The 23,793-nt window shown below is 43.0% G+C and overlaps 1 protein-coding gene across 2 annotated transcripts in view; it reads left to right on the top strand.

Annotated features, from left to right (window-relative positions):
- The window catches only part of TLN2 (talin 2), a 1,508,116-nt gene that overhangs the window by 165,967 nt on the left and 1,318,356 nt on the right, over positions 1-23,793 (top strand). For both annotated transcript variants that reach the window (XM_078684194.1, XM_078684193.1), the window contains exon 2: positions 10,541-10,596. The gene's annotated coding sequence lies outside the window, so the exon portion shown is untranslated. The remainder of the gene's footprint in view (positions 1-10,540; positions 10,597-23,793) is intronic.

Raw genomic sequence — 23,793 nt, 5'->3', positions numbered from 1 at the left:
AAGAGTAAAATGCAATATTGTTTATATCAAAAATTAATATTGCATTAGAACGCGGTGTAAGGTGTCCTAAGTAAAATTAGAACCGCATACACAAGTGACAAGTTGTGACGTACACTGAGGTTTCCTATATACAAAAATAAGAATCTAGTCAATATAGAATAATTACTCACAGCCTTCTGTAACAATGATGAAAGCTGAGTACATTGGTTCGCTTTACAAGTGTGTTCGAGGCGTTTCAACCTCACAAACTATTGGAGGTCTCATCTGGACCTAACAATGAGAGACACCTGAAATAAGATAATTCAAGAAAGGAGGGGGAATCAGTGGTCTGGAACAAATGAGAAATTGCAAAAAAGCCAAATTGTAAAATTACACCATTACCTGAATCTATTATGGTATTCTATCAGTGTGCTGGGGTGCACACCTGTATAAAAAGTTACTCAAAAGGAGATTATGGGAGGATAATTACAAACATGGGGTCCACTCTTCGGAGCATCTGTGTGCTTTATGAATACCACTGATCATCATCATGTAAAGGCTGGGCGGTAAAGTTTGCTTCCCCTCAGGCAGGACACATACCTGCCACTCCCTTTAACACTGTCCTGCCTGCACCCTGGCACCCATAAATGTTTTGGGGGCACTGTCTGTGGTTTTATGCACTTCAGTATGTTTGGAGGGCATCTTCTTCTCCTTGACAGTTTACCCCCTCCCTTCTGCCTTCCCCACACCCTATACTTTAGGTCTTACCTGATACAGCGAATGTGTTGTCGCTTGCAAGACATTTTGTTTACTCACAGGGGGCTTAGAGCCAACGAGTGCCGACTTCACTTCCTCTTTGTGTGTTTGTTCCTACCCTGGCTCATGACCCAAATACTGCTTCCCTTGCCCTGTGTCCGTCCACTGCTTGACATTTTTAACTGTACTTTTTTTCTTTTTACTTGCACCCTCTTTCTCCCACCCTCTTCGTGCACTGTTGCTTGATCCTCCCTCCACCCTTCTAATACATTGTTTGATTGTCCGGTATGGCTCTGCCCCATTCCAGTTGTTGCTTGCCCCATCCACCCCATTCCCTTACCCTTAGTTGCATGTCCCCTTCTGTCCCACAAGGAAAAAAGCATCCAAAAGTTGCACCAACGGGTTTCAAGATGCTACCCTGGCATTGAGTTGATGGGGTGGCGGTGCACATAAAACAGATGGGTGCTGGCCATCATGGCTTCAGAATACACCCCACACCTAAAGCTGCAACACTCTTTCGGACCCAGCAGGGCCCTTGAGCATCCCCAGACCTATGGCAAGCGAGAACAAATTTGACATATGGACTGGCTGAGAGGAAGTTAACTCATTCTGCCTTGCCCGGGTGGTAGAAAGATGGCCTGGTGGCCACCTCCATGTCGAAACAACTCCCAAAGAAATCTAAATGTACTTGCACTTGCATTGTGAATTACTGCACTATTCGGTCTGTGGGTCAGGGGGCAACCATGGAACTCTAACAGCCCTGGGCATTTCCGAACCGTAGAGAACCGTAAGAATTCATGGTAGTGTGGCTTGGGTGGATTCCAGCACATTTTCTTACTCAGAATGCCATGCAAATATCAAAGTAGGGGTCAAAAAGGGCTACATTCCCCATGTTTATGTTAAGTCGGGTACTTCCATACAATTGCCAAAGACTTGCACCCCTCCATTCTGCACTGCACTCGTATGTGGGTGAACCTAATTAACCTTTTCACTGGTTCCGCTTACACTAGTTGGCCACTAGTGCAAGAAGTGTGGGGACGCTTATTTATAGGATTTCTGTGAATCTCTGCAGACTCCGGACCTTTCGCTCACAGAAACGTGAAGAAAATTTGATTTTAACCAGAATTTGACATTTGCAGGGCATTCTGGGTAAGAAAAGTTACCACCATGGATTCCACTTGTTGTTTAGTTTTCAGAAGTGTCTGGATGTGGTAAGTTTTCTTGGGTGGTGGCCAGGCCTGCGCCACAGCTACCCATATCACCAGAATGGGTCAGTTTGGAAGATGCAATCTTGTTGATTTCTTGTTGCATTTTGGGGCTTTTCCTGTTGCTGATGATAGCCCCTACCACATAAGTGGAATCAAAGTTTGATTGGGAGAACGATGTGAACAGTAATAGTCGTATATTGAATGTAAGAAAGAACACATTTTCCAAAATGTCCTCTAAATTACATGGGGAGTATCGGTAACCCTAGATTCCAAGTTTTATAAATACGCACAAATCCTAAACTCATTTTGGTGGACAGATTTGAAAAACGCATAGGTTTCCTCACCCATCTTCACTTTTCACCCATATAGGTGAAAACGTTGTTACCTAGTTACATTTGTTCCTACCTATTTACATGAATAGTTTCTTTGGGAAAACAAACCAGGAGTGTTCTGCACAAATGACCCATTTCTGAATTCAGAATTTTATCTGTTGTACCGAAATTTATATAGGCCTCTAGGTTCACCCCTGGACTTAACTCCCATTTCTATGCAAACTGGAAGCAGGTGGGAACAACAGCATATAGGAAAAATTTATTACCACTTAAAGAAATAAAAAAACGGTGGTAAAAAATGTTTTGTTAGAAATGTCCGCTCCTTTGATCTTGGAAGAGTGTGATCTTAGCACAGCTAAACATTTGTTGATGTCATTTATAGAAACAAACAAACCTTCTTGCACAGTACTTTTCCCCCCTAGACTTCCAATACAAACCCACACTTTTGCTTTATGTTAGCTATTTTCTCAGTTTCTTCTAGAGGAATTCAAAAACCCCTGTTTCCATTAATATCTATAACATAGGTGGAATAAAGGACATACATTAGACTTGGATGTCTTCAGTGGGAAAGAAAATATGAAAATTTGCAAACAAACTGCCACAAACATCAGAAAAGGGTTCAGCACTGGGGAGTGAGTTTACAGTGGATTTTTGGGTGGTATGGAAGCCTCAGCACTTAGGGGTTTTAAGATCCAATATTGTAATACCATGTACTTGACCTTTGCATTGTCCTAGAACAAGTGTGAATGTACATCTATTAGTACATGCATTGCAAATAGTAGGTTTTATTGCGCTACATTTATTTTAGGCGGCATACATTTTTGTATCTGTTTATTTTAAAACATTCTAATCTTAGATATTGAGCACCGGCCATCTAACATAGCAAATATTACTAGCTGATTGCTTGGGATAATGAGACATAGGTATCCCCTGGTTTAAAGTCAGGTCTGATCGAGGAGTACAAGCAGTTGTCCTTCAGTAAGCAACACTTAGTTCTCACTAGCTATGCACAGGTCACATAATTGGCTCCAATTGCTGTTACATATATTGTGTGGTCTGTTAGTTGCAACCAGATGTATTTGCAAAGTTGGAATTTGGAGATGATAAAATAAAATGAGGCATCCTTTTATAGAAGGTGCTTCTAGAAGGTAGGTGGACTTACCAACAGTGTTGGAGCTGTCATACTTTGGAGCACAGTGAAGAGAGACGCTGTGTGATATTGGTGGTGGAAGGTGGCCAAATGCAGTGTAAAATCAGTTGTGAGTCTGCCATATAGATATTTTTTGCAAACAGAGAAGAAAGATGTGGTTCCAGAAACTCGTTCATTAAATGTGTTGTGCAGTATTGGTACCTCAAAAGCCTGCAGTTCTGCAGCATGCATGTTGAGAAATTAAACTGTGTAGTATCAGGGTTTTTCTTTGGCCTGAAGCTGATGGAGCTGGGTCTAGATGGAGGGTAGATAGGACTGGAATCGATGTACTTATAGAGCAGAGGTTTTGAGGAGGTGTAGATGGAACTGCTAGGTTTGTAGTTTTTTTTCCTGAAGGCAAGTTGGTCAAAGAATTGGATTCTAATAGGACTAGTTGCATAGCTTTGGTTCAGTGATGGCGATCCTCCTCCCTTGCTATGAGAACATTAGCCTTGCTGGGCCAGATGTCCTTGATTGAGTAGTACTGCTAAATCAAGAACTGAGAACATGTCTATGAAATGTCTGAGCTGTGGCCTTGAACCTGTGGGGGTATTTCAATGCTGGATATGATCAACATGTGTCACATTTCAGGTTAGCCTGGCTCCACTGTCATAATTAGTTTGCACCTCCTTGTTGGGCCCTGATAGGAGTGATTTAAGAGGGTGTTTCCATGTGGCTCGTGACAGTGTGTACTATCTCAAAATTACAGACCTCATGCTTAAGGTTGGCTAATCTAAGTGTGTATTCTCTTAGGGTTTAAAACACCAGCACCTGCTGTGTAGCCTCAGAATAATTCTTATGACCCGTCTACCCATTTTTAAATTTCCCTGTCAGGGTGAGTTTCTCATTTTTGCCATTGTGTACCGTTTTCAGCATTTATTATGTCAAGAAGAAATCGATACTTCCTTTCCAATAATAAGCTCTCAGAAGATTGCGGTAGAATAACTTTCAGGCATGTATTGCTTCCAGAGAGAGGGAGAATAAGCCAGGCAATGTAACCACAATTAGCAAATTCGTGCTGTTCTATTTCTTAAGTTGTTAAAGAATTCATAAATGAGTAGCCCTAGTGCCTGATTAGCCCTAATGGTTAATTTCTGAAGAAACCGTGTTGAAATGTGCATTTGTGATCTATTTTTTGCCAAATATCAAGAAATGTTCATATCTGTATTCTCATTTTAATACCTATACATATATAATTAGCTGAGGAGCCTAACAGCAGCCCTGCATAATGGTGTCCAACTTGGCCAAAGGAGCACTCTCGACTCCAAAACCCAATGAATGATATTGCAACATATAAAGTATTGCTCATAGTACTATGAAGGGGCCTGGAAGTGCCGAAATGCACACCACGTCTGAAGGCTAGAGCTCTTGGCCTAACACTATTGTATTGTAACAGACATCTTTCATCTCAGTTTTCACGCATAGATTACCGATAAGTCATAAACCAGCCCCATGGTGGTAACCCATAATGAGAAATTAGCAAATCGGGGATAGAAAGCACATGGAGAGCACAATACTACTATTGAGACAAAATACAGGTAAGAAATGTTCACCAGACCTATAGAGACCTTCGCTCTCTGGACCAGACAGCATGTAATTGGAGCCACAAGCTTAGGTTGATGTAAGGGGTTGTGGTTCATGTTTCGGCCCACTGGAGCATCTTCTCTTTGGGCCAACCTACCGCTAGGCTGCTAATGTCAAGGAGGTCCACAGGGCCACTGCAAACTGTGCATGTTGCAGTCTACAAGAACTCTGTAACATAACTTGCTCATTTTATATTTACTGATACATCATATCTTAATATCACATCCTGACATAAGGATTCTGTTGCCGCCATGTACTACCACAGCATAACTGAGTTCAGCGAAAGAACGTGCAGGCATTTTATAGGCAATAACACTGATATGTCAATTATATGTTTTTGCTACTGTTAAAACAATTTAAGCACAGCAAAATTTAAGAAAGAGAAATCTCGCATGAGCTCCTTCCATGGGAATGTTTCTAAAATCTAGAACTCGCTGCTTCAAGATTTACGTAACAATCAATCATTCCCTCACTACAAGAAGAAACAAACTTCTTCGCCTCAACACATTTTGAAAACCCACACCCTTAAACCATCCGACTTTTTGTTGGCTAACACCCTGCAACCGCTAAATAAATCTGAGCAGCTCTACCCCGGGAAAAACTATGCAGCTACTCTCCTCACCTTCACAACATCCTACCTAAGCTACTACAATATCTAGTTCACCCATCTATGCTACTGTCCAAAAATTTACTTTCTATACTGTTATGTATTTTATGTACTCCACATGTAATTCTTACACTTGCTGCTCTGCTAAATCTGTATTAGGATTTAGAGTTGTTTCAGAAATGTCTTCCCCCTCTGTAGAGCCCTTTGTAGCAATGATAAGATTATGAATCTCTGCATTATTTTATGCCAGCAGGCAGAATGTGTGAGTGTTGTTTCAGCAGCCATCAGTAACAGATTAACTTGCATGTCTTCCTAGAGGGGGGGTTGGAGTATACTCAAGAGGCACTGCCTAGCTGACATTTCAGTATCTCTGCTCTTATTGTTTCAACCAGTAAGTACCTAGGGGCTGCAGTCACCAGGCAGTTTGACCACATGCTTATAAAGTTTTTATATGCTTACATCTTCTAACATGCCCCTACAGTTTTATAGTCCTATGTAAGTCTACCTTTCTTTCTTTGGTTAAAAGGGCACCTCGCTTCATAGGACATGCCATTATATGCACCCTTAAAAACTGTATAATGGTGGTTGCTAGATAAGCCATAAATGTATGCTTTCTGAACAGTAAGGAAGTGTATCCTATTTTTATGGGCGTTAGACAAAGTGGATGACTTGAATCATGCGCAGCGCATATTTCTAAACCCCCTACAATTGATCTGTCTGTTCAGAACTCGGCAGGGAAATCGTCCCAAATCTTATTTTCTGCAACTGTCTTACAATGAGATCCCAGAAAAGCTAAGTTTTGGCTGTTAACATGAGGTAAAGGTCTGGTTACTGATAAGTCTCGGGAAATCGCATAATTTTTTCTTGTGAAATTTTGTAAAATTCAATGTGAATTTCCTGAAATAACGTTTTTAGTAGCGAAATGTGATTTACAGCATCTTGGTCAGTTTCGTTTAGCCGAGATACAGGCAGGAGACTGGTTCAGGTAAATAATACCTTTCGGACATTTTCTACTCAAACAAGTCTCCTGCTATCTCAGTGTACTTTTTAAAGCATAATCTACACTTGCGTAAAAACAGTTTTTTTTTCACGAAATGACATAACGTGTAATTTTGAACAAATATAATACATTTTGCTGCAGTATTTTTGGGGCTTTATACAGAGCCTTAAATACCTACCAATTTAGAGAATGTTTCAATGAGGTGTCTGGAATGGTAGCCTTAAATGGGGCTGTGTTCGTCGGTGTTACCGTATATTCAACTTTGGATCTTGTACCCTCACAGTTGAAGAGATTATTGGCTGCCCCTGTTCGAATTCTGTCACAAGTGAACTTTACCATAACCCTTAATAGTACTTTTACTACTGACATGGAGTAAAAAAGTTCCCATTTGTTTGAGTAAAAAAAAATATTTTCTTGTGCAAGGTTTGAAAACGCTTCCCGTTCTCTCTCTCAGGAGTCGAGAGTCATGGTATTTTAATAAATTCAGACTGTGTATATTGTGAGCCCCTATTCCAAGTATCAGTATTGATAAAGGAAATGGGAAAGGGTCATGGCATAGACTTGCATTAGCTCCACTGCTTCTGCTTTTTTACAACTATGGTTTAAAAGTCTTAATTATTTTTTATATAGCGCAAACTTTTACCCGCTTTACATAGCAACAGTTGCATTACATAAGGACACATTCATTTTTGTTAGGCACGGGGAAATTAACTGATTTGCCCAGAATCACAGGATGTTCTGCGTCATTGCAGAGACTCGAACCCAGTTCCCCAGATTCAAGGTCGACCGCCATAGTCGTTAGGCCAACTCCTCTACCCACTTGTTGGACAAACATCCATGTTGTAAATTTGTATCTGCAGCCAGAGATTGGAGGCTTTTACTCTGCATCCTGGATCACTCCGTGAGTATTTGGCAGTATCTGTGGACGGTGGGATACAGTAGTAAAGGGGCAACCACTACAGATGTGCTGATGGATAGATTGGGTAGCCTCTTGGTAAGGCAAACAAGATGGTTGTGGGATCTGTGTGGGATTGGTGTTCTTGATCACCTGAATTATTTGAGCATACTACTGACATTTAATAATGGCATCCTAGGGCACACTGTTGAATGATCAAGTTACTTACATGACTTTCCATGGCTTATACATGGTGGTAGCTGTAGGGTTGGAACACAGATTAACCCAGTAATCATACACAGTAAATGTTTGTGTTCCGCCATAGTAAAACATAGGAGCAGTCAGAAGTTTAAAGCAGCTTCTGGGGCCAGGTTTCATAGCATTTATGTGCAAGGCGCTATACTCAAAATGATATTGGGGCTGTTGGACAGTGTTACCCACTGTAGAAAGCATTGGAAGATCTTTCCTGTCTCTAGAAATGTTTGGGTCGCAGTTATAGCGTGATGGCCTTGTTTACTTTTCCCATTCAATAGAAAAAATGTGCTACAGAGAATAAATCTGCCTTTGTTCTAGATTCTCAAAAGCCCTATGTGCAGATTAGAGAGTTTGAGATCCTAGGCCCAGAAACTTCTGAAAAATATATTTTAAACAACCAAAAGCTATCATTCAAACTAAACCTGTAATTCCCACCCACGGAAAGTGATGGTTTTTACAGAACCAAAGACATGGTCCACAAATCAGTGGCTTCCTGTTAACAGAAAACCACAAAGGCCTTTGTGGTTTGTAACAAGGGATGAGGGGGGATAGATAATAAACTCTTTAATGGAAAACCAGTAACTGCTCTAACTTGTGTTTATGTTGAAAATCACAAATAGGACACGGGTTCTGAGAATTGGCTAGCACCAACTAGAGGCCCTTAGAAGCCAACCCTTAGGGGGACCCCATCACATGATTAGATGGTCACTGTTGACATTTTTAGGTTTTGGGGGCACACACAGGATCTGGGACACCTCTGGACCCATTGAGTTCCATATGCAACTAGCGAACTGGGATTTAGGGGTTTCAGCCCAAAAGACAAGACAACACCATGAGACCCTCAAGGTGCAGCCTAGTACCAGGCAAACTAATATAGCCTCGCCTTATGTTGGGAAGGCACCTTTAATGTCCTATGTTCTTGCAAAAGATACCAGTCATGGTGCGGGTAACCGCCATGCACCCCTTATGTTAATACAAACATGCTACATGGCCCCATACACTAGCAGGGAGGGGCAGTGGAGGGTTCCCCTCTTGGGGAGTTGTCAGAACTTCACATGAACAGACAGACTTCTGTGCAGGGCGGACAGCCAAAGTGTCATGTGCCCCTATTTAGAATCTCAGTTTCATTACAGCCTGAAGCTGGGCAATGCCTATGGGTGAGGGCACAGTTTGGATGTACATCCCTTTTATCCCACAACACTCGGGGTGGATATTGACACAAAATAAAGATATTATTGTGGAGAAAAAAGTAATTTAAGGAAAAGACCACACATGTTAAATCACCTCGTAGTCGGACTAAAATCCTCAGCATATATGATCATCCCTATCTATTGGACAAAGGGGCTCCCTGTTCCTGTCCACTGAAGCCCTGAAAACATCTCCACTTGTTGGCCACTGTAGCTTTTGAGAATGTATCTTGAATGCTTGAATATTTACTTGAGAAGCCTATCTGAGGGATGTGCCTTTTTATCAGGTTAATTCCCTGGTGATACAAATATATTGGTCAAATTAAATTAAGAACGCAATAACATTGCTACAAGAAATCGGAAAGGTACAGGTAAGTAATAAGAGTCACAGTGTAGTTTAAGGTACTACGTACCTGAGGGAAGAGTTATTGGTTTAAAGCAACGTAAAGTTAAAGTGTAAAAGGGGATTAAATAATCACCCACGTAAATAAAAAAATGAATATATTAATCAGGAAAAGTAAATGTAAGTATTACTGCTAATAGGACGAAAAGGGAAACATTTATATTTTTAGCTTGAAGAACAGAGTGGTTTCCCTGTAAATATATTATAATAAAAAATAAAATCTGAGATTTACCTCAGATTTCCAAACAAAAGAACCTCAAGATAAATGCAAAAATAATGTGATGAACTGGAATCCTGTTTTAAATACTCTGAGATTAATCACCCAATAGTAAACTTAAAGTGATGAACCCACCCGAAAAAACATGGAACTTCTTTTTGTTGTATTGACTAGATAAAATCCTTCACACCATTTGGTTAAAAAATGCTGACACATTACCGTCCTTCAGCCAGAGTAAGTTGAAAGTGCAGACATACCCTGGTCCCAAGATCAATCTTCAGAGCCCTGAAGAAGGTTGCCATCTTTGTATCAGAGGACAGAGTTTTTCAGGTGGAGGTGAAACCAAAATGTGCTTGAGATCTCAAGGACATCAATAACTATTGGAAAGAATTGCATTGGGTTGTGAGATAATTGTCGTCGGTACTGTTGCTGCAGAGATGCCCCAGGGATCTTTGAGCCTCTTTGCCTGTAGTAGCGACTCTGCTGAGCATGCGACTCTGGGTGGTAGATTATTTACAGCTCTGTTTTATTTAGCTCTCTGAAGGGCTATTGCTGAACTTAAGCTCGGGTATCAACAGCTCGCAGAGCTAGTCCTACTAAATGTACTCACTGCACGTGTAAGAGCAGACCACAGGCTTAGCCAATAGTGATAACGTCACTTGTCAGTAGTGTATTTATCCAGCAATACATAACTCCACTGTGTAAAAATGTGCAATTTAGTGACTACAGTCCAATTTGTGACCACGTGTTTTTACAACCAAATGTGCCAGCTATAATGAGCTATCCGTTTTGAGATAACTAGGCCTTTGCACCTTTAACCCACCCATAGGTGCAATGCCCTCGTGATTGACCTATGTCGGATCACCTAAGTTGTGAAAAAGCGGGGTTTCCAGTGCTGCTCACCCTGGTCCTTTTTTCCCTTTCACAGGTGCATAAGGAAGCGGGCAACAATCTATAAGGGAATATGCAAGACAGTAGATCCAGGTAAGGATCATCATTTGCCTTTTACTTACTTTTAATAGCACTCGAAGTTTTTTTTGATTCCTGTGTTGTGATTAAACAATTCTCGCCGGGAGCTGCCGGAAAGCTTGCAACTCTGGCATTTTGTAAGAGACCTTTCTTGCTTCTAAATACCTCAAAGCTGATTGTCAAAGTTTATATGCTCATTTTACGTATTTAAAGCCACTTTTCTATTCTCAAAATGCCATTTTACAGTTGTTTTAAGATTTACCCACACACAGTATTATCGCATGGTAGTAAATTGGCTCCCATGTTCAGTTAATGTTGCAGAGGAGAAGTGCCTTGAAACTTTAGGAATACTCACAAACTTAGTTTTATGTGGGGATTGAAAAATATTTTTTTCAAATGAACACAAAAAGAGACGGGATATTTAGAGAACTGCAGGTGTTCACTTCCTTTTCAGATATCTAACAGTAGCAGAACACCTGGGCCTTGAGAAGAGTCAGATTAACCTAGCTGCACATGAATGTTCCTTAGGGACGAATTTGTACTAAAGGAGGAGCATTCTTGTTTAGCTAGTTTTTTTTACCCTTCTCAAGACCCTGTTTAACGTTTTTTCAACCTATGCCCAACCCAGAAAGGTTAGAAGATTTACTCCTGTCAATGGCGGGGATTAATCCTTGCCTACGGTGGGAATGGTAAGCAAACAACCTCCAAATTGGCTATAGTACAGAGAAAGGGAATTTTCCATGGGGAAACATATTTTTCCTGTGGAGAAAAAAAACCTAGCATTGGCAACTGCACTGCAGAAAGATCTTATTCCCTGTTGAACTCTTCGAAAACTATGCACGTTGAAATGCATTTGCATGAAGAGCAATTGAAATTGAAGAACTTTACTGAGGAATACTCCTTGTAGCTAGACGGTCGTAACATTCCAGGAGTTAGTAAAACTATATTTATAGACTGATTGTGTTCCACTAAGAAGTTAAACATTGGAGGCCAACAGGCCTCGCTGGGAGAGCTATTGGGTCTGCCAATATTTTTAGGCATGCCGCCGCGCCATATTGTAGGCACGCACATACGTTCAACACATATATGTGTGCCTACAAAAGACACAGGAATGAAAAAAATGGTCCGTGACCAATGCTTAATCAAGAATTCAATTCAATTTAGCAATGTGTGTTGTGTATAAATTAACAACACTCGTAACATATGCTCACAAGTTTCTTCATGCAAGCATGTACATTTCAAGAGAACACACAGACTAAAAGAATGATTTTAGCCCAATTATATTCAAAAATTATATCCACATTTATTTTGAATATGCATTCAATTCTTTTCAAATTGAATTGAATTCTTGATTAAGCATTGGTCATGGACCATTTTTTTCATTCCCGTATTGCACCCAGGTCCGGTTGACTTTTGGGTTACCCCATTATTGATAATGAATACAAAAGGACACTGGCTTTTTTATTTTTATTTACCGATCTTAGATGAATCGATAACTACAAATTTTCATTTTTCAAAAGCGCAAAGATTCTTTTTTTAAACCTAGCAGAAAAGCCTTTCAAAACAAACAAAAACAAATGGGCTTGTCCTCAAAATGTGACGATACTATATAACCCAGTTTATGCGATGAATCCCAGCACAGCATGCTTTTATGACCAACTATGTCTCTGTTCATAGGCAAAGATTTTGACAAAACAGATGCTGGGAACGTTTGCTTTTTATGTGCTAATGTCTAGTGATGTTTATATTCATGTGGTGAAGCGTAACTCCTGTTATACTATTTTACCTGAAAACCAAAATAGGAGAACACCACCTCTGGGGCGGAGGATGGTCAGAAAATGGCCAGGTGGTATTCATTTCAGGCTGGAGCACGGGCTGTTTAAAAGGAATAAAATCAGATGTCGTTGCCGCTTCCAATCAATTTAAGGAGAGGCGGATTATATGAGATGTTGCCTCACCCGGCCCTCACGTTGGACTTCAAATTACTGCCCTGCGCTGGCAAAATCACTGCAGCTCCCTGCCTGCTGCCCCAATCCTTTATTTGTGACAGAGGGAGGCCCGCTAATTCGGTTTGGCTTGACCGCTTGCCTTCTGTTACCAATCCTTTCGCATGTACACAGAGTGGGCTTCTGCTCCATCCAGACCAGCCTTACTCTGTCCTCTTATTGGCTGTTTGGTGTATCATTCCATCACCTATGTAGTGGTTGAATTACAATGCATCAGGTACTATTTTACATCTGAAACAAAATCACACATCCAGTTCTTTATCTCTTTCATACACTTTGAACGGAACGCAATCCTATTTTAAAAAAAAAAATGTTTTACTGCAATACGATTCTTAAACTTGTTGTGGGGTCTCGATCATAAACTATCATCGTTCTCACCACTAACACAATTAAACACCATTACCACTAATTCTTCCAACCATAGACAGAGTGACTGAAAGAAGTGGTGAAAACACAACAAAAGCCTAATTTACAAGTAAATGGTCTTTTAACCCCTTGCATGCTGGTGACGAACCCCAGCCGTCATGCTCCGCGGTGCTCGTGTGCGGATGACGGCTGGGGTTCGTCACGGCCCCGCCCTGTTCGTTTGTTTATCGCACAGCGGCGGAAACGGGCCAGCATCGAAGGGGTTAAAGACCTGTTAAGTACACGGGTGCAGCTGCAATTAGATGGTCGCCAGCCCGCAAAGCTGTATCAGCCTGGGCTGACACCCACGACGGGGGGCGAAAGCCCCGTGAGCCCAATGGGTGTTGCGCGCCTGACCACCATCACCATAAAGGTGGACAAACCACCGAAAGCTCAAACCAGGCCCGAACCTGACGCCTGGCTCTGGCTCAGCTCAAGGTCCTGTTGGAACCTCGAGCCCATTACCAGCCGAGCTTTCGTCTGGCTCCCTCCACATACTCTGTATGTGGGTTAGGACCAGAGCTCCCGACTTTGGACCTGAGGAACCAGGTTCAAGTCTCGGCGTCTGCTCATCATCCTGTGATTCTGGACAAATCACTTTGTTTCCCCATCCCTTTAAACAATGAATGGTGACCTTGTGTAATGTAACTGGTACTTAAGTAAAGCGCTCCAATACCTCCGGGTCGAGTTGGGCTATTAAAAAAAACCTGCCGAACGGTGCACAGAAGGGTAAGAACAAAGCTTTAACGTAAGGAATGTTCATCTATAGTAATCTCGGCCATTACAGTGTTTGCATCACAATTGTCTTGCCTCTTAGTTAAAATGTAAATTGATACTTATATAGCGCCCTACTCGCCCGCAAGGGTCTCAAGGCGCTTGTACGAATACCGCTGTGGAAACCATCCTGGCTTTCCCTGTGAGGTGTCCACTCCTGGGCACCCCCAAGGTGGAGGCCAGGCATCCTTAGCGTTGTGGGGGCCGTTGTGGAGATTAAGCAACCTATTGCCCAGAGTTGCAGAGTGGGACTCCATGATTGGAATAGGCACGAGGCGAGAATTATCAGGTCCGTGGAATTTTTTAGCCCAAGGCCCGCCGAGGTGGGGAATTGAACCCTGGTCCCGGGCTAGACCTCTGCCGCTCTAACCATTGAGCCACACTTCTCCACTGTAGGTTCATGTTTAATAATTAGCGTTTTTACTAAAGTACTTCTCAGTTCAGTGCCCTGCTATAATGTGCCATATATATTTCAAAGCTGCTACATGGTAAAGAAAAAAACCTTTTTAAATTTTGAATCGACTTTATCATATTTTGTGTAATATTTGGTCTATGCTTTACATAGCAAACATTTTCATGGCTCGGCTCGTGCACAGGCTCTAAAATCCAAGCCAGACCCTTAGCTCAGTTCTGGATCGCCTCTCCACATAGACGTGTTAGCTCTTCTACCTCTACATCACCACAGTCATATCTACCTTTACCATTATGACCACCACACTGCATTTGTGCATTCCTATTGTTTGCATGACTTACCACATGAAAACCAAATCTATTGGCTTGGCTAGTGCTCCCTTAAAGTATGTGACTGTTCTCTCCACTTGTTTTCTTCACTTATGTAGATGTCAAGGGCCTGTCTTCAAGATGTTAACATTACTGCTACGCAGTGTTCATGTATATTTATTTTGCACGAGTTCGTCCTGGTTGAATTTTAAGACTTTCATCTCTTTTAAAATGTTTTCAGTGGAATGTATGTTGCAACATTACATATATATCTCGAGCCCTGGCTCTTCACACCAAGATTATCATGCTGTTAAAAATTAAGTACTATAAAAAGAGACAATTATGCTAAATGAGCAATTTGGAAACAAAACTTATGAGACTACCTCAATGCACATGAAAATGATAAATGTTAATAATATTGAGTTGCTGGAACCTTGGCACAGCAAACAAAGCTTTCATTGGTATGCCTTGGGTATTATCGAGTCTTGTGTCATTGAATATCGTGAGAAAACCCATGAATTATTTCCTTTTTATTATGTAATGTATGTGCTGTATTTATTAGCACGTACTTCTGAGGGCATCCGCGTGCTGTACAATGATGTATGTGATAAAGTATCCCCTGCTGTACATTAGAAGAGCACTGTAAGCCACCGAGGAGTTCCGTGGCCAGATAGAGGCACTAGGCCAAGGACAGAGTGCTTTCATAAGCCCACAGCTCTCCTAAGTGAATTGAACATCTTTTTTCAGTGTCCATTTGGCAGGTACAATAGTCTGTATATCAAGTGTGGGATTCCAGTCCTCAATAGTGTTTTACATTTACCACAGCCAAGCTTGTGTAGGTGATCCAATCCTGTGGTTTTTCATTCAGGGACAATGAGTTTAGTTATTTGGGGTATAAAAGCAGGACTACACATCCCGGAAAACATGGGAAAACCCAACTGGGTGCTGTAATCCTGCCTGACCAGGGATATTGGCTAGAGATGTTTTTTACGTCTAAATCCGACTTCAAAAGAATGGTATACAACATATTTTACACTTTTTACAAAGTATTCCTACACAAGCATCTCTGTGCTTTGGAGTTGTATTTGTCTTTAAATAAGTAGAGGAATTGTATTTTAGTTGTTCTGTGGATAGGGACCCCCCCACCCACTGTTTGGGAAACACTGTTCTCCAGTATTAGGGGTGTCTTTCATAGATAACATGCCTGAATCATTCCCCGTCGTCGGAGTAGGAGTCCCACGGTATATAAAAAAGCAGTAATATGCCATTTGTACATAGCAAATAACAGTTATAATAAACCAGGAAGTAAAGTAGCCTCAGCTACCAATGAAAAACTTCCACATTAGTGACCATCCAAGTCATTATGTTAGACCAAACTGCAGCCAATCAGGCCACAGCTCCCACCAAGGTATTCTCCCCAGAGACCCAGGCTGTCAGATTTTTTACCGCACGTCGTGTGATAGGGAGTCTCTCTGAGCTCTGCTCAGTTTTTTCTCTACTCTTGAAAGTTCTCACTTTCCAACATGTCTACATCTAAGTCCCTTTTCAGGGCCTGTGATTCTTGTGGCAAGGCAAGGCTGTTCAAGGAGGACCCGCATACTCTATGTATATACTGCTTGTATCCTGATCATCAGGCTAAGGAGTGCAAGATTTGTCGCACTTTTCCTACAAAAACCCTCAGGGACAGAGAGGGTCGCCTGCTCCTGTGGATACAGCGGAATAAGGATAAGGATTTGCCACTTTCTGAGGTAGGAAGTTTGGCCTCTATGTCTTCTATGGGATCTAGAAAAAGAATGGCTGAGGGTAAGGTGACTACCCCTAAGGCAAAGATGGCGAAGCAGGCCCAGCTCACTATTGACGCTGATGAGCCCTCTACCTCAAAAATGAAGAAAGCCTCTGAAAAATCTGTGAAGCCACCAGAATCTAAAAAGACTGTGTCTTTATTGTCACCTCAGAGGCCAGTTACCAAGGCAGCAACTTCTCTGCCGGTTTCCTGTCAGACAGCCACTCCGGTGACTTCTACCATGACTTTCTCCTCACCTAAATCCTCCTTGGTGATGTCCTCGGCGTCCTCTCCAACTTTTGTCCATGTCCAGATTCGTCCCATCTCGTCGACGAAGAAGGTCTCTCCAACCGTCGACGAGCCTCCGTCGACGACGCACTCATCAGCGTCGACAAAAACCTTGCCGCCGACGACAGCTTTACCGTCGACGAAGAAGAAGACCTTACCGTCGACGACGTCACCGTCGACGAAGGTGCCGTCGACCATCCCATCGTCGACGAGGAAGACCCCGTCGACCATCCAGCCGTCGACAAAAAAGACCCCGTCGACGACCACGTCGACGAAGACCCCGTCGACGACGAAGATGGTTCCGTCGACGGCCCCGTCGACGAGGAAAATAGTTCCGTCGTCGACGACGAAACACGTCTCGTCGACGAAGTCTCAACGACCACAGTTGTCGACGGAGCGATCAACGACGGCGACTGCATCGCTCACAACAAAATCTAAGCCACAAGATATCCCAGTGGCTCAGGAGAATCCAATAACCCCAAAGCTATCATCTTGCACGGATATCCAAGTCTGGTCAGCAAAAACTAACGTGATATCGCTGCCATCTCCAGCCACCACTGCGGCACTACTACAGAAGCGCCCATCCCAGTCTGCATGTATGTCACCACTAACAATGCCAGACAGGCTCTTGGACTCTGAGGTAGAGGACTCTGGTGATGATTTATTTCAAGCCAAAAGTCCATCTGAATTGCTTATACTTGTAAAGGATCAGGAAGAAGAGGAGCAAGTGACACATTCGCCCAGGTTGGATACTGCACCACCACCAGGGACGCAAATGCCTATGGAGCTTTTCAAAAATGTAATGTCCATGTTGGACGATTACTATCGCCGTTTTCCGCCCTCGGAGTCTGGCGACTCACATATCTCGTCCCCACAGCCCAGAGTAGCCACAGATTCTATGCCTACTATTCCTGAAGAAACGGGGCATAACCTACACATACCGGTGCCCTATAACCAAGCAGATGATGACATTACTGAGGAGGAGGCTCAGGAAGAAGGTGAATTAAATGAATCAGATTCGTCGGAGTATGAAGATTATCAGGCTGACTCACCTTCTCCAGATGAACAACCAAAGGCTGAATCACCACCGGTGGATATTGCGAATTTCCATAGGATTATGGACAGTGCCACCAAGAGATTTCTCATTTCCATGGAGACTAAACAGGACGAATGTTTCCTGTACGACTTTAAGAACTTGTCTCAGAGGCAAAGTTGGTCTATTCCTATTATAGACTTTATTTGGAAAGAAGGTCTAAAAATCATGGCCACACCAAATTCTTTACCTGCAGTCTTACCTCGAGTGGATAAAAAATACAGAGCACCAGCTTCTTCACCTGCTTGCCTGATTGGCCAGGCCAAGACGGAATCGGTCATTGCGCAGGCAGCTCAAAAGAGAGCAAAGAACCCGTCATCTCAAATCTCCACTCCAACGGACAGAGACGGGAGGCGACTCGATACCATTGGAAAAAAGGTATCAACGATTGCAGCAACCACAGTTAGGGTTGCTAATTCTATGGCAATTCTGGGCAGGTATGACAGGCAAATGTGGTCTGACATATCGCCTTACATTAAAAAACTGCCTGAACCGGACCGGTCTGAGGCTATAAAGATCCTGCAAGAAGGGGAGTGTGCATCGTCGGAGATCATTGACGTTGCAGTGGATGTAGCAGCTACAGGATTCAGACAGTTGGCAGGAGCCGCAGTCCTTCGAAGAGAGGGATGGTTGAAATCTACATCCTTTAGGCAGGAGGTACAGGCGTTAAACATGGCTTATGATGGCGAGTACCTATTCGGCTCGCATGTGGATGAGGCTTTGCAGGCCATCAAAAAGGATACAGAAACTGCACGATCTTTGGGTACTCTGCAGTATCGCAAATCTTCCTTTCGTGGCGCTAGAGGAAGAGGAAGCTTCTCAAATAGAGGAGGATATTACCAACAGCGCTCCTATACAAACACCCAAAACACCCAGAGGTACCAGCCATATAAGCAACAACCTTATGGCCAAAGGAGAAATACTTATTCACAGCCCCGAGGAAAAACCACATTTCAGGGGAGAGACAACACCAACAAGTAGTGAGAATCACTTCCTGCCGCCAATGTGTCCCAGCCAAAAACGAATTGGAGGAAGAATATCCCTACATTGCTCAAAATGGTCAAAGATTACTACAGACAAATGGGTGCTGGATGTGGTGTCCAAGGGCCACAAATTGGAATTTGTAAAAACCCCTCCAAATTCACCACCAAAGGGGCCGCCCCCAGCACATCTCAAGGAGCTATTCATCCAAATCAATGCACTGATTCGAAAGGGGGCAATCGAGAGAGTACCTCAACACCAGAGAGGAACAGGCTTTTACTCTCGTTTTTTCTTGATACGCAAAAAATCAGGGGAATGGCGCCCAATCCTCGATTTGCGTGCCCTCAACCAATACATCAAAAAATTAACGTTCAGAATGTTAACTCTCCAAGAGATCCTCCAGTTTTTGGCAGAAGGGGACCACTTGGCAACACTCGACCTTCAGGATGCCTACTTCCACGTACCTATTTTCCCCAGACACAGGAAGTTCCTAAGGTTCAGAGTGGCTGGCAGGGATTTCCAATTCAAGGTGCTTCCCTTTGGACTACGTTCAGCCCCGAGGGTATTCACAAAAATGTTGGCACCTGTAGCGGCCCACTTACGATTGCAGGGTATTCAGATATACCCATATCTGGACGATTGCCTTATCAAGGCCAATTCCTACGACACAGCAAGCGAACATGTCCAGAAATGCCTTTGCCTGCTTCAAAGCCTGGGGTTTTCAGTGAACTTCGAGAAATCGGATCTGATACCATCTCAAAGGAAGTCTTTCCTAGGAGCAACGCTGGATTCCAAGCTCGCTCAAGTCTTCATTTCAAGCGAAAGACAGGACAAGATCAGAACAATGGCAACTACCCTCCTCAGAAAAGAGTGCGTTTCTGTTCGGAGATTCAAATCTTTCCTAGGGATGATCTCATCATGCATCCCTCTCACTCCAAACTGTCGTCTGAGGATGAGACCCTTACAAGAGGAACTCAGTCACCAATGGGTGCAGGTATCAGGTTCCTTCGAGGACATCATCACCTTAACACCTCGAATGAAGAATACAATTCTGTGGTGGAGTCAGAAACGCCACCTGCAAGTGGGTTGTGCTTTCCTCGCAGAAGTCCCCAGATTCATAGTGACCACGGATGCCTCACTAGAAGGTTGGGGCGCTCACCTTCAAGGGATGACGATCAGTGGCAAATGGGACGCTCAACAAAAGAAATGGCACATCAATCTGTTGGAATTAAGGGCCATATTCCTCGCCTTAAAATCCTTTCAGGCAGTGCTAGAAGGCTCGACAGTGTTAATTCGAACAGACAACACAACGAGCATGCATTACCTGAACAAGCAGGGGGGCACCAGATCAGCCCGATTGTCTCAACAGGCTCAAGAGATCTGGATTTGGGCTCTGGATCACGACATCAACTTGTCAGCGGTGCATGTTCCAGGAGTAGCCAATGTCCTGGCAGATTCACTGAGCAGATCCAAAAACAGCACTCACGAATGGGAACTGCATCAGCCAGTGCTGGATCGGATCTTCCACAGATGGGGTCACCCCGATCTGGATCTTTTCGCAACATATCAGAACAAGAAATGTACCCACTTTGCGAGCTGGATTCCCCACAGAGAATCTTGCGGGGATGCTCTGTCAATGAATTGGGAACGGATATTTGCCTACGCCTTCCCGCCAATTCCGTTAATTTCCAAGGTCATCAAGAAATTGAGGAGACAACCGTGTCGCATAATTCTGATTGCTCCACGGTGGCCACGACAATATTGGTTCACACAGCTTCTCCTTCTTTCAGAGCGCGAACCAGTCCAACTGCCTCAAATTCCGAATCTTCTGACAATTCAAGAAGGCAGGGTGTATCATCCGGACCCTCATTCTCTGAAATTATCGGCTTGGCTCCTCAACACCATGAATTTGCACACTTGAACATTCCACAAGACTGTCAAGAAGTCCTAGCCAATGCTAGAGCGCCTTCAACAAACAAAACTTACAAACTCAAGTGGAAACGTTTTTGTGTTTGGTGCCAAACTATGAATTTACATCCCATGAATGCGGAACCGGAAAAGATCTTACCTTTCTTTTTGCAGTTGGCTAAATTAGGTCTGGCGCACTCAACACTTAAAGTGTTTTTAGCGGCCATATCACGATACCGTCAGGATGGTACGAATTCTCTATACTCCTCAAGAATAATCCAGCAATTCTTTAAAGGTTTATTTCGTATGTTTCCAACAATACGTCGACCGCCTCCATCATGGCATTTGAATATAGTACTGGCTCCCTTTGAGCCTATCCATAAGGTCGATCTCAAGTTCATCACTTGGAAGGTTGCATTACTGCTGGCATTAACATCAGCCAGAAGGGTAAGTGACATGCAAGCGTTCACATCTAAGCCACCCTTCTTGAAATTCACACATGACTCTGTGATACTACGCACCAACCCGAAGTACATGCCCAAGGTACCATCGGATTTTCATTTAAATGAGCCAGTGATACTTAAGACATTCTTCCCCAATCCGCAGTCACCAGCTGAGCGGACTTTACACACTTTAGACATTAAGAGATGCCTTAAATTTTATCTTGCAAGAACAGCTGCCATCAGAAAAACGGATGAGCTATTTGTAGCGCATGGCAGACCAAGACAAGGCTGTGCTGTGTCAAAACAGACTATCGCCAGGTGGGTCTCATCCACGATAGGGCTCTGCCATCAACAAGCAGGTAAACCCTTACAGACCTTACCTAGAGCGCATTCTACGAGAGCAGTCTCCTCTTCAACTGCTTTGTTTGCTGGTGTGCCTCTCCTGCATATTTGCAGAGCCGCAACATGGTCCAGCAGACACACATTCACGAGGCATTACTGTCTGGATTCTGCAAGTGATACCGATGCCTCGGTGGGGAGAGCAGTCCTGCGTAATCTTTTTCAATAAGGTGAGCCTCTGGTGATCTCTCCCACCTCCTTTTGCTCTTTTGACGCTTTCATATGTTGTTGCATTGCTTTATTTTCATGCATGGAAACTGTTCTTTTGGCGTCTAAGAGCGACATATTGTATTACTGCTAACTACTCGGATTCAGGCATGTGAATCTATGAAAGACACCCCTAATACTGGAGAAGAACAATAGTTACTTACCTGTAATCTGTGGTTCTCCAGTATTGGTGTCTTTCATAGATTCACATGCACCCACCCACCTCCCCTCAGAGTCTCACCCAGACTGTTAAGATATTTATATATATATATATATATATATATATATATATATATACTCTGGTACACTCCAGTGCTACAAAAATCTGACAGCCTGGGTCTCTGGGGAGAATGTACAAATATCAAAAAGGACTAGCTAGGTTAGTAGAATATAGAAGACTCTATAGGTACGTCGAGAAGCAACATAAAGTGGGGAAAAGCATTGTTTTCCTCATAAAGCCCTCACCCACCGACCTAGTCGGTGGCATGCTTCATCATCGGGCCCACCACAGTGGCACCGAAAAACTTAATTTAAGTGAGGGTGTTAATTTGGCTATGTGTCGCGCTCGCTAAGGCGCTATAACTGTTTTGAGGGGATTCCCTCAAGCTTGATCTGTTTTTCCTTGTAAAAAGCTTCATGGGTCGCTTGGCAGAGAAAGAGACTGAGATTTTCGGTCTGGTTCCTCCTTACGTTACGGGCGCCGCGGAAGGACGAATAGGTCCAAGGAGGAACCAGACCGAAAATCTCGGTCTCTTACAACCTGGAGTATTATATGATGTCCAATCAGGAGAAATAGATGGCCAACTACTGGATGTACTGTTAAGCCACCAGTAGGTACTATAATTCTACAATTCTTGGACAACGCTACTCATTTGTAATAGATTTTCTGATAGAAAAATCACCGTAGAATACTCTTCAGGCGCCAGACTCTCCATTAACTCTGTACCACATCAGAAGTGACAGAGCTGAGCCTCATATATGCCCCCTCTATGTCAACATGACAACAGTTCTTTTACTTCTGAAGCAGATCCAGAGCTCTGTTCCCAGTTTTGTCGTCTCCTGAAAATAGAATGAAATCCAGTGTGCTAGGAAACAATGTCCCCTCCTAAAACCACAGCTTTCAAACCATGAAGCAACTGAAGAAGTAGATGTCGGTCATCGACCTACACAAGGTGTTTGTCTAGTGCTTGGGCTTGAGACTTGACTCAGTTGTGTGACAGGTGCACCTACATGCTCAGGGAGGCTGTCTGGACGTGAAACTAAGTAGTATGTTGCTGAACACAAGAAGTAGTCACAGGTCTCGCCTAAGTACCGCTTCCACTCCAAATCGAGGGCGCAAAATCATTCCTGAAGATGCTCCCATCCCTAAAAACCCTATCTTGTCTGCAATGCATAAATCTTGGCAGAGAGGTCATCGTATACTTAAATCTAATTCGCGAGTTCACGTTAAAGCCCCTTTATGGCTTAATTCAGCCATTCGTATTAGTGGTCGCACTTTGTCCTGGCCTTTATGGCAAGAAGCTGGCATCAATTCTATAGATCAACTTTTTCATGCTGGAGCTTTTAAACCCTTTTCCCAACTTAGCGAGGAATTTCATCTGCCTCCTACACAATCCTATAAATATACCCAACTTCAACAAGCTATCACGAAGCACTTAGGCTCTCCACCAGACTTACTCTCAGTCTCTCCTATTTTATCTTATGTGCAGTTATGGGGAAATCTTAAAGGTGTGACTTCTGGTCTTTACAAGACATTTCTGCATCCTCTTTTTTCACAGCCCCTCTCATTAGCTCTTCAGTTGAAATGGCAATCCCGTTTATCAGTGGTATATTCCAATACTCAATGGGATCAAATTTTAGAAGGACTGCATAAGGGGGTTCGGGAAGCTCGTCTCAAATTCTGTATTTTCAAAATTATCCATGAATGGCATTGGTCTCCTGTTAAATTACACCAAGCTAAGTTGTTATTACATACTTCCTGCTGGAGATGTTCTGCTTCCGGATGTGATATTACACATATCATTTGCGAGTGTCCTCGTACTAGATCCTTTGGGCTTTTTGTGAGGAAGACATTGGCTTCTACAATGTCATTACCTTTACCTTTTACACCTGCCAACATTATTTTACACGATTTTCGAGGATTCCCGAAACTTTCTAAACCGCAAATTCGTCTTCTTCATACTGCTTTGGCTACGGCAAAAATTT

Source organism: Lissotriton helveticus, chromosome 3_2, assembly GCF_964261635.1.
Source record: "Lissotriton helveticus chromosome 3_2, aLisHel1.1, whole genome shotgun sequence".
In the NCBI taxonomy this organism is placed as follows: domain Eukaryota; kingdom Metazoa; phylum Chordata; class Amphibia; order Caudata; family Salamandridae; genus Lissotriton; species Lissotriton helveticus.
The sequence above is the reverse complement of the archived record's forward strand: the minus strand, read 5'-3'. Positions and strand labels throughout refer to the sequence as shown.